A 14,836-nucleotide genomic window follows, 5' to 3' on the forward strand; every position below is an offset into this window, starting at 1 on the left:
GAGGTTTTTTTCCGGGGTTTTCCCTCAACCCAATACGAGAAAATGCTGGGTAACTTTCGGTGCTGGACCCCGGACTCATTTCACCGGCATTATCACCTTCATTTCATTCAGACGCTAAATAACCTAGATGTTGATACAGCGTCGTAAAATAACGCAATCAAATAAAAGAAAGGGAAAGAGTTTGAATGGAAGGATGATGAGCAGATCCATGATTAAACATGCTACGTGCTTATCATGAATTGTTTGAGATTAATATTGATACAATATTAAATAAATTTGTCTAAAATCGAATTACACCAACGTAGTTTCCCGCCTGCTAAGCGAAGGAAATAAGCTAGATTCCCCCCTAAGCGGGATAGAATACTTTTTGCCGCTAAGCTTAACGTCAGAAAAGCTATATTTAGATTGAAAAAAATCTAAATTGGCAACACTGAGCACCACTATTGAATTAACTTACGAATTCGCGATAAAATTTATACTCCTTTTCATGCGACTTAGTTCATTGAGGTTGGCGGCTAAAAGCAGAGAGCAACATGAGTTAGTTATTCGTGCTTGAACAACGTTGCCTAGTTTCAATGTTAAGACTCAGTCGCTGTTAGTTGTGGTACATTAAGTATTACATGCTTACAGATAAAATATTGTAACCACAAAGAATATGGGACGTATGAACTAAGTTGCGTAAAAAACATTATAGTAACTTCCTCTAGTGAAAAGCAGCATTACTTTGAAGCCTCAGAAAAATTTTAAAAGTCCAGTTAATTTGATGATTACTCGAGGCATGACAATAGTTACACAGAACTGGAAAAAAATAAAACTTCACCTATGCTACCTGGAATATGAGAGGGATTGCACGTAAGAAGGAATAACTAGACCAAATATATTAAACAAAAAAACACATTAAAGTATCAGTGGAATTTGTTTTGGCTTTGTATTAATTAGTTTTATAGTAATCATTGATGAAATTAACAGCTTCTGGTATTCCTTGGGATACAGGGAGTGCAAAGTATTATTAATTCAACCAATAATATGAATCTTATCATTATGGTAAAGCTAGTCATGTAGCAGTATAGTAATTACAGTCTCCTAAAGGAAACTAAAAGTCACAACAGGAACAAATATACTTGGTGGCGGTGACGGCGGCGACGTTTCATTTCAGTAACACTCAATGTCTTGCAGTAGACAATCTCTGAAAAAGTGTTATTGTTGGTCATTCCAGATTTCTGAAGAAGAATATTTAAATTATATTCATGCTAAGATAAAGAGAAAACTAAACTTCTATAACATACCTGCACAAACACAGCGCTCAACGAGCGCGCTCCTTCGGAGCGGGAGAGCCGTGTTTACCGCTCGCCGAAACGGAGAGGAAGATACGTCATAATGACATAGACTTGGTATAGGTAGAGGAGAGGGAAACGACTACTCAGTTATCTAGTGGAGTGCAGTGTGTAGGCCTATTCTCAGTAACTGTTTCACTTTGCTTACCTACTGCTACAGTACAGTATGGAGGAATCTAAAAGACGGAACATAACATTTACCATTTAACGATTTACAGCTCGAACTTATTGATCTTCAATGTGACCTAAGGGCTAAAGATTGTTTGAATAATACTACTAGCCTGGTTGAGTTTTACAAGACTAAACATTAGCAATAATATCCACGACTACACTGGCTGGCTGTGAAAATGATTGCTATGTTTGGCTCAACATTTATATTTGTGAGCAACTGTTTCCTATAATCACCTTTAATAAAGGCAGACATCGAACATCTGTAACTGATATTTCATTACATCAGTAGGCTATTGTTCCTTTCAGCTGCCAACAGCATAAAACCTCGTTTTGATGTACTGATAAATAAAAATATAACAAAATAATATTGTACATTTAAGTAGCTATAGAATTTCTATTATTTCTGTAAAACAAATATTTCTTTATTAATTAGTAATAGTCCAAGATAGTTTTGCAAACACTGAACGGGAATTCATTTCATAAATACTCGTAATAGTACTTTTGTGTATATGTACGTGATCACGCCTTCTTCCAGTCTACCCTTACACAGAGTGCAGCTAATATCTGCATTCCGCTCATGAGCTGGGAGCCGGCTCGGAGAGCGCAATCCTTGTGCAGGCCTGTTCTTTAAGATGATCGAAGCGTGTGAATTCTGTAACACATAATATATTAAAATCGTAATAACATGAATAGAAAATATATTCAATTCAATTTATTAAGCCATTAAACATACAGTGATAGGCTTCGTCACAATACAGAAGGGAGGAAAGAAAAAACATACATTTGAAAATACACATATAATTGAGAACAGTAAAGTTTAATTAGATTGAAAACACAAAACATTTTGAAACTCTAAAATTAATGAAAACACTTCACTCTTAATGTAATATTTGTATCTAAATGTAAATAACTTTATTTATTAAAAACAATTTCGTATGAATTTATGTTAAGAGACTCATCCACAGAGTAGAAAGGCCTATTTATTTATTTATTTATTTATTTGAATATACAATTTCTTGAACCCTATTTTACCCGAAAGTACATTAGGGTTATAGTTATAGCCTGAGTTTATATTATTATAATGAGAATTCATTTGACGTGGGTAACCCAGTCTTGCTACTTAAAATTAACACTTATATCTACTACAATAATTTGAATTATTTACAAGTTCTTAAATATATTACATATAGAATTACATTGATGTGGGTAACCCAGTCTTGCTACTTAAAATTAACACATATCTACTACAAGTTCTTAAATATATTACATATAAAATTACAAAACTCTTTATAACAGCACGTTTTTGTGAACAAATTGAATAGTGGTTTGTCATATATTATATTACAAAAATGTAAATGTGCGACCAAAATAAATCTTTTGTTTTCGAACACTGGACAATGAAACAAAAGGTGATCCACAGTTTGCTCTTCCTCGCAGATACATAAATAGCCATTGTCCTTATGTAATTTAAATCGTTCTAGCTAAGACCAAATTTCCCATGACCCGATAAAAATTGTGTTACTATAAAATCTGGTATAATTTGGTTGCTATTTAAGCGGGTGTCGACGCTAGGAAGAAGAAGCCTATTATAAAATTTAGCTTTGAATCTATTGGTTGGTAACTTATAATATTGACTGGGAAGCTTATTATATAATTTCATCCCCATGACAGAAAAATTTGTACTAGTTTTATGTAATTACAGTATGGAATATTAATTTGTTCACTATTTCTAATTTCATGATCATATATATATTGGCTGTTAATGAGGCGTATGGAATGGAAATGTTTTATCTGACAGTTCGGTATCTGCTCTGTTCTTAATGGATGGAGACGCTTGAAGGCCTTTACAATGCTATAACACGTCCATATAATTTACTAATTGAACATAACTGTCCAGAGGCCGAGGAGTCTGGCTGCTCGTTGCAGTATCAGTTTTCTGGATGGAAGCTACATGAAGCGTAATTTCAGTGGCTGTCGAGTTACTTTCTTTCCCTGAAAGAGAAATCACACAATCAGGATTACGTCATTCAGTTTCCATATTAATCCATACAATCCGAATCATATTTTATGAATGAGAGAACAGTCAACTTGAAGTGTTTTACTGTACATTGCTTATTATTATGCTTTTAAACCTAATTTACTACGCTATGCAAATCTTTACCATGTGCTACTATTATTAGGCTCGCTAGAACCGTGTAAATTGCTACTAATTATAGTCCTAATTCTCCGTTGTGAAGCAGATGCTAACATTTGTGGCTAAAAGTTAGCGAACCATGCTTCCAGTTCTGTGAGATAAGTGGAATTCCATCTCCCTCATAAAATTATTAAACGTGTGCCTGTCGGCATTGTTTACCCTGTATTGCCTTAATGCCAAAGTTTCTCAAACTGGGGCGACGGGATCACAAATAGAGTTCAGAGCCATAGTGGGCCAAGTGCCATTTATTAAAACGAAGAAATTACGGCAAGGGTTTAATAAAGATTAACATATCATTTAGTTTTAATGTGCATGCTTTATGTTGATTGCTATATGTTTAATTAAATTATGGTATTCACTTAATTTTAACCCTTGTTTTCTACGTTTTTAATAAATGGCGCTTGGCCGACAATGGCTTCGAATGCCATAGTTTAAAGAAGATTAACATATCATTTAATTTTAATGTGCATACTTTATATTACTTGCTATATGTTTAATTAAATTATGGTATTCACTTAATTTTAACCCTTGTTTTCTACGTTTTTAATAAATGGCGCTTGGCCCACTATGGCTCCGAATGCCATAGTTTAATGAAGATTGACATATCATTTAATTTTAATGTGCATACTTTATATTACTTGCTATATGTTTAATTAAATTATGGTATTCACTTAATTTTAACCCTTGTTTTCTACGTTTTTAATAAATGGCGCTTGGCCCACTATGGCTCCGAATGCCATAGTTTAATGAAGATTGACATATCATTTAATTTTAATGTGCATACTTTATATTACTTGCTATATGTTTAATTAAATTATGGTATTCATTTAATTTTAACCCTTGTTTTCTACGTTTTTAATAAATGGCGCTTGGCCCACTATGGCTCCGAATGCCATAGTTTAATGAAGATTGACATATCATTTAATTTTAATGTGCATACTTTATATTACTTGCTATATGTTTAATTAAATTATGGTATTCACTTAATTTTAACCCTTGTTTTCTACGTTTTTAGTAAATGGCGCTTGGCCCACTATGGTTCCGAATGCCATAGTTTAATGAAGATTGACATATCATTTAATTTTAATGTGCATGCTTTGTCACTTGCTATATGTTTAATTAAATTATGGTATTCACTTAATTTTAACCCTTGTTTTCTACGTTTTTAATAAATGGCGCTTGGCCCACTATGGTTCCGAATGCCATAATTTAATGAAGAATGACATATCATTTAATTTTAATGTGCATACTTTGTCACTTGCTATATGTTTAATTAAATTATGGTATTCACTTAATTTTAACCCTTGTTTTCTACGTTTTTAATAAATGGCGCTTGGCCCACTATGGTTCCGAATGCCATAATTTAATGGAGATTGACATATCATTTAATTTTAATGTGCATACTTTGTCACTTGCTATATGTTTAATTAAATTATGGTATTCACTTAATTTTAACCCTTGTTTTCTACGTTTTTAATACATGGCGCTTGGCCCACTATGGCTCCGAATGCCATAGTTTAATGAAGGTTAACATATAATATAGTTTTAATGTACATACTTTATATTACTTGCTACATGTTTCGTTAAATTATTGTAATCACTTAATTTTAACCCTTGTTTTCTACGTTTTTAATACATGGCGCTTGGCCCACTATGGCTCCGAATGCCATAGTTTAATGAAGGTTAACATATCATTTAGTTTTAATGTGCATACTTTATATTACTTGCTACATGTTTCGTTAAACTATTGTATTCACTTAATTTTAACCCTTGTTTTCTACGTTTTTAATAAATGGCGCTTGGCTCACTATGGCTCCGAATGCCATAGTTTAATGAAGATTGACATATCATTTAATTTTAATGTGCATACTTTATATTACTTGCTACATGTTTCGTTAAATTATTGTAATCACTTAATTTTAACCCTTGTTTTCTCCCTTTCTAATATATGGCGCTTGGCCCTCTATGGCTTTTATCCCTTGAAATAACTTAGCGTGTACAAAAGGAATAACACACATTTTCTCAGAAAAACGAACATACATATGAAAACATTAGACACACAGTTGTTACAACACATTAAAAACTACAGTCGAAAGTCCAATTTCTTTAGGTCATCGATGCGTTTTTCATTTAAAACTTTGCCCATACGTGGGTCCTCATAAGAAACACATAAAAGCAAATACTCATATTTTAAGTCTATAACAGATGACTACGGGATTTAGTTTTCATTGCAATTTTAGACGAAGAGCCCTTTTCGTATGTAGAACTTGGTGAAAGGGATTAATATTTTTGGCGCTTCTACGAGATATTTACCCGTTGGCCATCCAAAACATACCTAAATCGTACAATTGCAATGTTTTATCAGTTGGCAGTTCGATGAGTTGTTAGTTGTGGGTCTCAACTGGTAAATGCAGCTGCAACAACGTTTTCATGGAATAAAATGAGTAGCCCTTTGAGAAATCATTGTTGTTATTCGGTAAATAATCTGACAACAGAATTTTCAACTTACGTAAATGAGTCTTTAAAAATCTGTCACTAATGTATCTTCTTGCGGTCTTACTAATAAAAACTCTATATACAGACGTTTAACTGTCTTATACAATGAGTAGCTCGTTTATAAGTCGTGTGTAAATTCCTTACTAATAATCACTACATACGTCGTGTGTAACAGTATAACTGTTACACAGCTACGTCATAGTTTCGTCATTACTTCATTACGAAAGGTAATAGAATATCTGAGATTCTCTATTGCATACGGTACAGCGCTCTAGTGTGCCGTGTTAAGTATCGATAGCACAACTGCCTCTGATCGATTACCACACTATATTTTGGTCAAAGAGTACAAGCTACAGCAATATTATTCTAATCATTCTGTGCTCTTTGATTTGTTCTTCTATGATTACAAGGCAACCATCATAAAAAAAAACAGTCGATACGAACAGCTGTTAGAGGGGCGGCTATTTTTTCGCTATATACTACGCTTATAACAAGGGGTTTCGTGTATATAACTACTGCAAAGCAATTCCCATTGTATAGTTACAGCCTGTTTATACGTCCATCGCTTATGCATGGTTTATTAGTAACGTTTTCTGTCCCAACTCTGCATAAGTCTCGAATAAAAACTATACACTGTTTATTAGTAAGACCGTTGGTCTATATTTTTCTCAATATAATCGTGAATGTGAATATGTGAAACTTTCTTTTTCCAAGGCATATAATGCAAATACTAAACTTTTAAATGAAAGAAACAACTTCGTAATCAACAAAATGTTTGTCACGTCCTTGCAAATTCAGACTCATCTCATATGAGATTATTATTATTATTATTATTATTATTATTATTATTGTTGTTGTTGTTGTTGTTGTTGTTGTTAGTAGTAGTGGTAGTGATAGTGGTCGTGGTGGCGACGGCAGCGGGAGGAGGAGTAGTGGTGGTAAATTTTTCTAGTTTTTTTTTTACGTTTTTGATGTCACGCGGTTAAGAAGTTTTATGATAAACGCTGCCTTATGCGATGACTTACGCGTATCCGACATAAATATATTTTCATAGTCCTCAAAATTGGATTTTTTTAAAAATAATTTATTGATCGATCAGGAAAATATAAATGCAATACGTGACACTGAATTGAGGGCAGCCTAGATTGGGCTCCTCAATGAACAAACATAATTGTTAATAAATAATTATTTACATAGGTTGGTGTGATGATAAATTTTGATTATAATATGAGATCCATTGGAAGTCGGCTCTTGATTCTGGTGGGAAATGTGAACTTCCTTCCAAGAGAGTAGTGGATGGCGCCTGGAACATTTTCTAGGTTGTTATAGAACTTCTTAGCTTGTGAATGAATAAACTGTTTGATTGTGTCAATACCAGTTTCTCTGTGTAGTTGGCTGTTACGAACAAACCAAGGAGAATTGAGTGAAATTCGTAGGACTTTATTTTGAAATGACTGGATGTGTTTAATTTCACTTATTGCAGCTCCTCCCCAGACAGGACAGGCATAAAGCAGTAGAGGTCCTAATAGAGATGTGTAAAGTAGCATGCAATTTTGTAGCTTTAGGGATGATTTCTTGTTGAGGAGCGGATATCATTTAGTGAGTCTTGAGTAGGCCAATTTAAGTTTGTTTTTTTTTAGTAGGTTATTCTACGACGCTTTATCAACATCTTCGGTTATTTAGCGTCTGAATGAGATGAAGGTGATAATGGCGGTGAAATGAGTCCGGGGTCCAGCACCGAAAGTTACCCAGCATTTGCTCATATTGGGTTGAGGGAAAACCCCGGAAAAAACCTCAACCAGGTAACTTGCCCCGACCGGGAATCGAACCCGGGCCACCTGGTTTCGCGGCCAGACGCGCTAACCGTTACTCCACAGGTGTGGACAGTTTGTTGTTGATGTGATGTTTCCATGATAGACGGCGATCTAAGTGCACTCCAAGATATTTTACAGCTTCATCCTTTGGTTTCCACGGTATCACGTTGGTTGAAGATTTATACATGGAGGATTAGCAGGACGACACAAAGTAAATATCATTGCTTCGCATTTATTGTAATTCAATGCGATGCGCCAATTTTCAAGCCAAGGGCATATGATGTTAAGACTTCCTGAAGGTGATTTGAGGCTATGTAATGTTGCGATGGGTTGCATAAATAGCTGTATCGTCTGCATAGGCCTAAATATCAAAATTGGATGGGACGACGGAAAGGGCGCAATTCTTGTAAATAGATCTTTCATATATGTACATCTATTATCAGGCAGTACATCTCACTTAATGATATGTGTCAGAGAAAGAACAATAAATTGTTTGTATGCATCTGAAGTCTGATTAATGGAATATGTAGCTAATCGGCGATGTATGCATTGGAGTGGGAAAGGAACTGACCACCCTAACCCATTATCTCCTGGCCTAGTTGCCGCATGAGTGACACCTTATTGGTGTTACTTAAGAGGTTCAAACCTGTCTTCGGACAGTTGACTAAACAACAGATCTTTCATTGGAATTTTATTGTCATGGCAAAGTCAGTGTGAGACTGGGTCACTATAACATTTTTAGAATTTAGCCTATGACATCCCTTGAGGGCTAAGGCCTCCTGCACGTAGGCAGGGTAGCTCTGATTCACTCTTTAGGCGAGCTAGCCTAGAGAGTGTTCGACCTTGTTCTCTTATTCATCGTCTCTCGTGTTGGGTATGAACATTTTCACTGGTTTACGATCACTATTCACTGATTCTGCCGCGCACTTTGCATCATTTCACTATTCACATTATCATTCGCGTTGCTGCTGGCACTTCAGAACACATTTCACTTTCCACCGATTGATGTTTCCTTCGACAGTTTTTTCCATGTTGATCTGCTTGTTGCGCGCCTCGTCCACTGCTTCCCCGCTCTCTGTGCGAATGTATCCGTCCATCTGGTTCTCTGTCTTCCTACACTCCGCTTCCCTATCCTGGGGTCCCACATGGTCACTCTGTATGTCCACTGGGTGTCACACATCCTAGCTACGTGGCCTCCCCAATTCCATATTAGTTCGTCTGCAACCTGTACTGCGTCTTTCATGGCCGTGTTCTTCCTGAGGTCCAGATTGTGGATTCGATCTTTTAGCGTCACTTGCATTATTTTTCGCTCCATTTTCCTCTGGCATACTTTTACCATCTGACTATAAAATTACTGTATTTTATATAGAAAATCGTGGTATTGGTTGGATGGTTTGGTGAAGGATGGAGATGAAATGCTCACGTACACTCAGGCAACTCGTACGATTAGCAGCTCCTTCATTGGGGACCGGATCACACCATTCAAGATTCTGTACGAGTTTGATATCTAACTCCTTAATTTGCATGTATATCAAAATATATATTAAAGGTATATATAACGTGAATGTTATGCATTCACGTAGAGGTACTTCATGTAGTTTGATGAGATATTTTTATTCTGAAAACGGTAGCAATCTTCAGTATGGAAACATAAGGATTGTCGTAATTGATCTCTCTCTCTCCCTCCCTCCCCTCCCCATCCCCTCCCCTGCCTCCCCTCTTTCCTCTCCAACCTCCCGTTCCCCTCTTCCTCTCCCCCCCCCTCTGCCTCTCCCTCTCTCTACCAATTAATATACTCCCTGTATAACCAAGATCTTGTATTTTGCGTTTTCTGGACACTTCCGACCGTGAAGAAAAGTTGAGACGAGGTGCCATCATATCGGCACAAACCTCTAATTCTGAAGAATAAGCCAGTCCGCGAACAAACTAAAAAGCCGTAGTATGGAACACCAAACGGATGCTGTCTCACAGCAAGTTAGCATTAAATGCACATGTTTTCACATGCGATAACTCTGCATAATATGCACATGCTATAAAATGTAACGACCAACTATTAATGTATTGAATTAGGGGTTATCCGAATTTAGTACCATCGTAATACATCGGCCCTATTTACTGTGGTGAAATTATGTTTATTACCTCTTTCCAAATATGCATCTTTAATTTATGAAATGTTTGTATGTTAAAGAGAACTTTTATGGCGTTAACTATTTCATGCCAGTGGACCCAGGCCACGTTTTTAAAGCGATTGTCTATCGACATAAACCTCTGACATTATTTATACAGATTATTCCATTGTGGATATACGGAGTATTAGACTCTTGATTTAAATTTTTACTGGAAAATGTGCTGAATATATGCTCCTAATTCGGTCTGTCTTGAATTTTCTGGAGTCTACAATTTGGTTTTTTTTTTTTCTTTTACATATTACTGTTGCGATGAGGATGCAGCATGTGGCGGACTCTTATCTGAAAAAACACAAAATGTCATGCAGAGAACGAAGAAACATTTTATTTCCTTTCCTGCAACCTGTGCGCTTTATCTCTTGCTTACACATCGATTGACCATGCAGTAATTATATGAAGACTTCCGGAATGGCAAATAATGACGTTTACGAATGACATGCTTTTCTTTAAAAAAAATTCTTAAGCCCTTGTGAGCTCCTTGCCTAGGTATTTGCGGGGAAATTGGGCAGGTCATCGTAGTCGTGGAGTCAGCATAACTCAGGACCATCACCACCGAGTCAGTACAGGACAAGGAATACATTCAGTGACGTAGGATGAAGATACATTTCTGGAATCGAACCCGTGTTTCCTGGTCAGGATGCGCTTATGTTATAATATAAGAGGCAAGACCTGTCCTGTGGTCTTATCGCTCGCAGCGACTATATCACCAGTGGGTATGAGGAGAGAATAAGGTTTAGCCTGATTTGAATTTCCGTAGATTCGGTAGATTCGTCTAATATTAACCAAACCCAAACAAATATTTTTTCTGAATTCCTATCCTTTCCCCTCTCGCGTAGCTCACATGCCAGGTCTCGCCTCTCGATCTGTATTACTGATCCACCACTGTGGACTACGAATAATATATCGTCGTTGAGTTTATGAAACGTCCTATATGACAGTACAGAATAGTAATATACGTTACAAGAGCGGTATGTTGACGTTTTCATGGTCGAGGAAAAGATTGAAAAAGCGAAACGTAGTTGAGCTTTTTTAATTTCCGAGAACATGAAAATAAACATACCGCTCGTGTATCGTACATTATTTTGTGCGAAGATCGTTTATTACATACCTGAAAGACGAATTTCTAATTAGTTGCAATGAAATCTCCATGTTGGTTTCTGTTTAATGACGCCAACTTTGGAACACCAAAATATCTTTCTTCAACATTGTTGCTATAAAATGTTTTCTGTGTTTACTATACTCCAGCAGGCCGTGATATACGTCTGTCTTCCCCCCCCCCCCCAGTCTATAAATGCGAACTTAAAACAAACGGTAAGGTTATGTAATGATTTATTTTTAATTTTAATATTTTAACAATATTATTTATATAACATATTGCAGTAATAACATCGGCATCTGGAATCTTCTTGATTTTTTCACGGCTTCCTTAATGTTACTTGTATCAGGAATGCAATAAGTTTCGTGGAGTAGTAGACGTTACTTAATTTTTGCAAATATTTAAAAACAATAATTAACATTGCAATTTAGGTGAAATTGCAGTGGTAAGTTTCCAATTTATAATTATTACTATGTTAAACGTCTCTAAAAATAATATGTTAAGAGCCTAAAGCAGTAAAATGAATGTCGTGCTTAAGCGGTAAGAAGAGGGAAATTGTTATGTGTGTTACGTTGGGAATACTGAATGTGATATTTCACACTTACCGCGTATTGGTTCTGTGCGGAAAACAAGCAAATACGCACGATCTCGCACAAAATAGTTTTACAGGAGGAAGAAAAATTTAATTAAATATCAATAGGTCTACACTGAACCTCGATGATGTCATGTATGTTCATCATATTCACCAACGTTTTCTACCGAATTACTTCATATTCTTATGTAGGCCCCGTGATTTTTAATTAATTTTTTGTTCCTCCTGAAAAATTATATTGTGTACTGTCACATACGAGGTTTCATAAAATCAACGATATGAAGTCACAAATGAGCCGTTCAGAGCAAAAGTGGTGTAAGTCAAGAATTGGTAATGAGGGTTAAAGTAAATATTCTGTAAAATACAGCGCAAACTAGCAATTAATATTCAATTTATTTAAACTATTAGTCGTCAGTGGATAGCAAGAAGGACATATTAATTGCTACTTTTGCGCTGTATTTTGCAGAATTTTTACTTTAAACCTCATTACCCAATTTTGACATACACCACTTTTGCTCTGAACGGCTGAAATGATCTTGGCTGCTTTTATCTTGTGTAGAAATCATCAGCGCTCGTATTGGTAAATCGAAACTGCCAACACTTCGCTCAATAGAAATTTATTTTATTTATTTATTTATTTAAATTTAAATATACAGAATAAAAAATAGAATTACAGAGAAACAAGAGAAATAGAAATAAAATAATACAAACAGTATAAAACAGGAGATACAGTAGTATTAACAAAATTTGAGACCGAATGAGCAGCTCTCGTGTTCGGTCGCAGTTCTGATATAATATTAATAGGCCTATAAGAGAATATAAAATAGAATAAAATAGGAAATAGAATTAAAATTACAGTTACAGAAATTGTATAATACAATATTAATATAAAAGAAATATAGAAAATAATAATAATAATAATAATAATAATAATAATAAATAGGTAAAATAAAATAGGAACTAAAATTTAAATTACAGCGGCAATGGAATTATATAATATAATATTAACATTAGAGATGAATAATATCGCACGTGAAAAGTAGGACTATATATATTTTTTTTCTATATATATTTCAAAATTATAGAATACAAATATAATATAAGTTGATTAATTCATACACATAGGCTATAAATTTATTTAATCAAATTGAAGATATTAACATGTTTCTAATTTTCTTGTTATATGTTAGTGGGTTACATGTTAGAAGTTCTGGGTGTAATTTAGTTAAAGCATTGTACAACCGAGGGCCAAAATTAATGCTATGCTTTAGACCAGCAGATGTGAGACATATTAAATTGAACTTTAAATTTATAGTTGTGTACAGATGGGATTGGATGATTCTAAATCTTGCTAGGAAATGCTATGTAATTTGATGTAGTTCTGCTTTAATAAACGAATGTGTCTGACACTTGGTTACGAGCAGTGCTATAGTTGAAAAAAAAATAATTTTTACTGGAACTCTGCTATTTCAGAAGCCCCTAAATTGTGCTTCGTCAGTCGTTTCCTGGATTATTTATACTGGAACGTGGAACCCTAATATTATTTTTACGGGAACTGCGTCCAGTCCCAACTATAGCACTGTTGCGAGACTTCACGTAGATGTTTTATTATGTGTCGATTCCTACATTGTGAAAGATACGACGTGTGATCCAAATTACCTGTAGACTACTATATATTATTAAAGTATTGACATCTACATTACACTTTTTCGGTTAGAAGTCTATTTTTGTCCACCTGTCGAAATATAAAACAGACTCACGAATGGAATATGTAACTGCGTATTGACATACGAGAAATCTACATATTGAAAACACTTCCACCCAACGTTTTCTTGCTGCTCACTGGTAGAAAATGCAATTAATCATCATTGCCTTCACTGTGTTGAGAGTAGTGATGTAGTATAATGGGGTGTGACGGAGCAGCAGTGTATAGCGAATGAAAGTTATGCACCACATGAACCAAAAAATCCATTAATACACATAACGACTTCCATTGCTACGTATAGTATCATGCTCAATCACAATGTTCTGCTTAATTGTGTACTTTGTATAGAGAGATCGTGATTCCTGCTTGCATAAACGTATAAACAGAAGTAAAATTACACATTTATATTTTAGTCTGTCCAAATCATTTTAATCATAACAATAATTTACATTTACTTAACAGTCAATTAGTCGCTCGATCGTTTTAGAAAAATAGTTTAGGACTTACGGATATCTTCTCGAATACTTTTCAAAATAAGCGTTAATTCTTATTGTTAATTAAAAGCCATACCTAGATTTAAATCTTCTTTAGATGACAATTTTAAGGCTGAGAGAGACCTAAACGAATTACATTTTTTTTTTTAATTAGCGCAACCCTACCCGTTAGAGAAAAAAAAAACAGAGTAAAGAGACTCTTGTTTTAAGTGAAAATGTTACTTTCGTTTTAAAAAGTCAGAAAAATTATTCTTAGGAAATCATTCTTTCCAAAAATAATCTGAAAAGTAAGATTACTATTCAATGGTTGAGCTGTTTGGACTTTTTTTATTGCTAATTTTCAAAATTGTAGCAGTCAGACAGGCTAGCTGTTTGTAACGATCTTCACAGAAGGTTTTCACCTCACGACGAAGAGAGATCCACTCTTTGAAACGTTGTGCTACAATTTTGTATATTAGCAATGGAAAAAGTCCAAACAGCTCAACCATTGAACAATTCACCGTTGCTCTCCTCCCTCCCGTTTATTCAGGTCAAGATTACATATCCTGTCGCTTTTTCTGAAAATATCCGCCAGATACGAGTGTTTGAAAAGCTCATAGCCTGACATAGGAATTAAACTAGGATTATTCTGAAACAATCTTTATTTCTCAACATAATTCGCATTTGGTCCATCGATGCTGCAATGCTGTTATAAATTTACTCTACTTGTACGCAGATTTTTCGAGGTCTGCAAAAAAAAAAAAAAAAAAAAAAA

General features: G+C 34.9%; 1 protein-coding gene across 4 annotated transcripts in view; it reads left to right on the forward strand.

Annotated features, from left to right (window-relative positions):
• The window catches only part of krz (beta-arrestin protein kurtz), a 375,435-nt gene that overhangs the window by 65,795 nt on the left and 294,804 nt on the right, over positions 1-14,836 (forward strand). The gene's annotated exons all lie outside the window — the stretch shown is intronic.

The sequence above is a fragment of the Periplaneta americana genome, chromosome 1, assembly GCF_040183065.1.
Source record: "Periplaneta americana isolate PAMFEO1 chromosome 1, P.americana_PAMFEO1_priV1, whole genome shotgun sequence".
In the NCBI taxonomy this organism is placed as follows: domain Eukaryota; kingdom Metazoa; phylum Arthropoda; class Insecta; order Blattodea; family Blattidae; genus Periplaneta; species Periplaneta americana.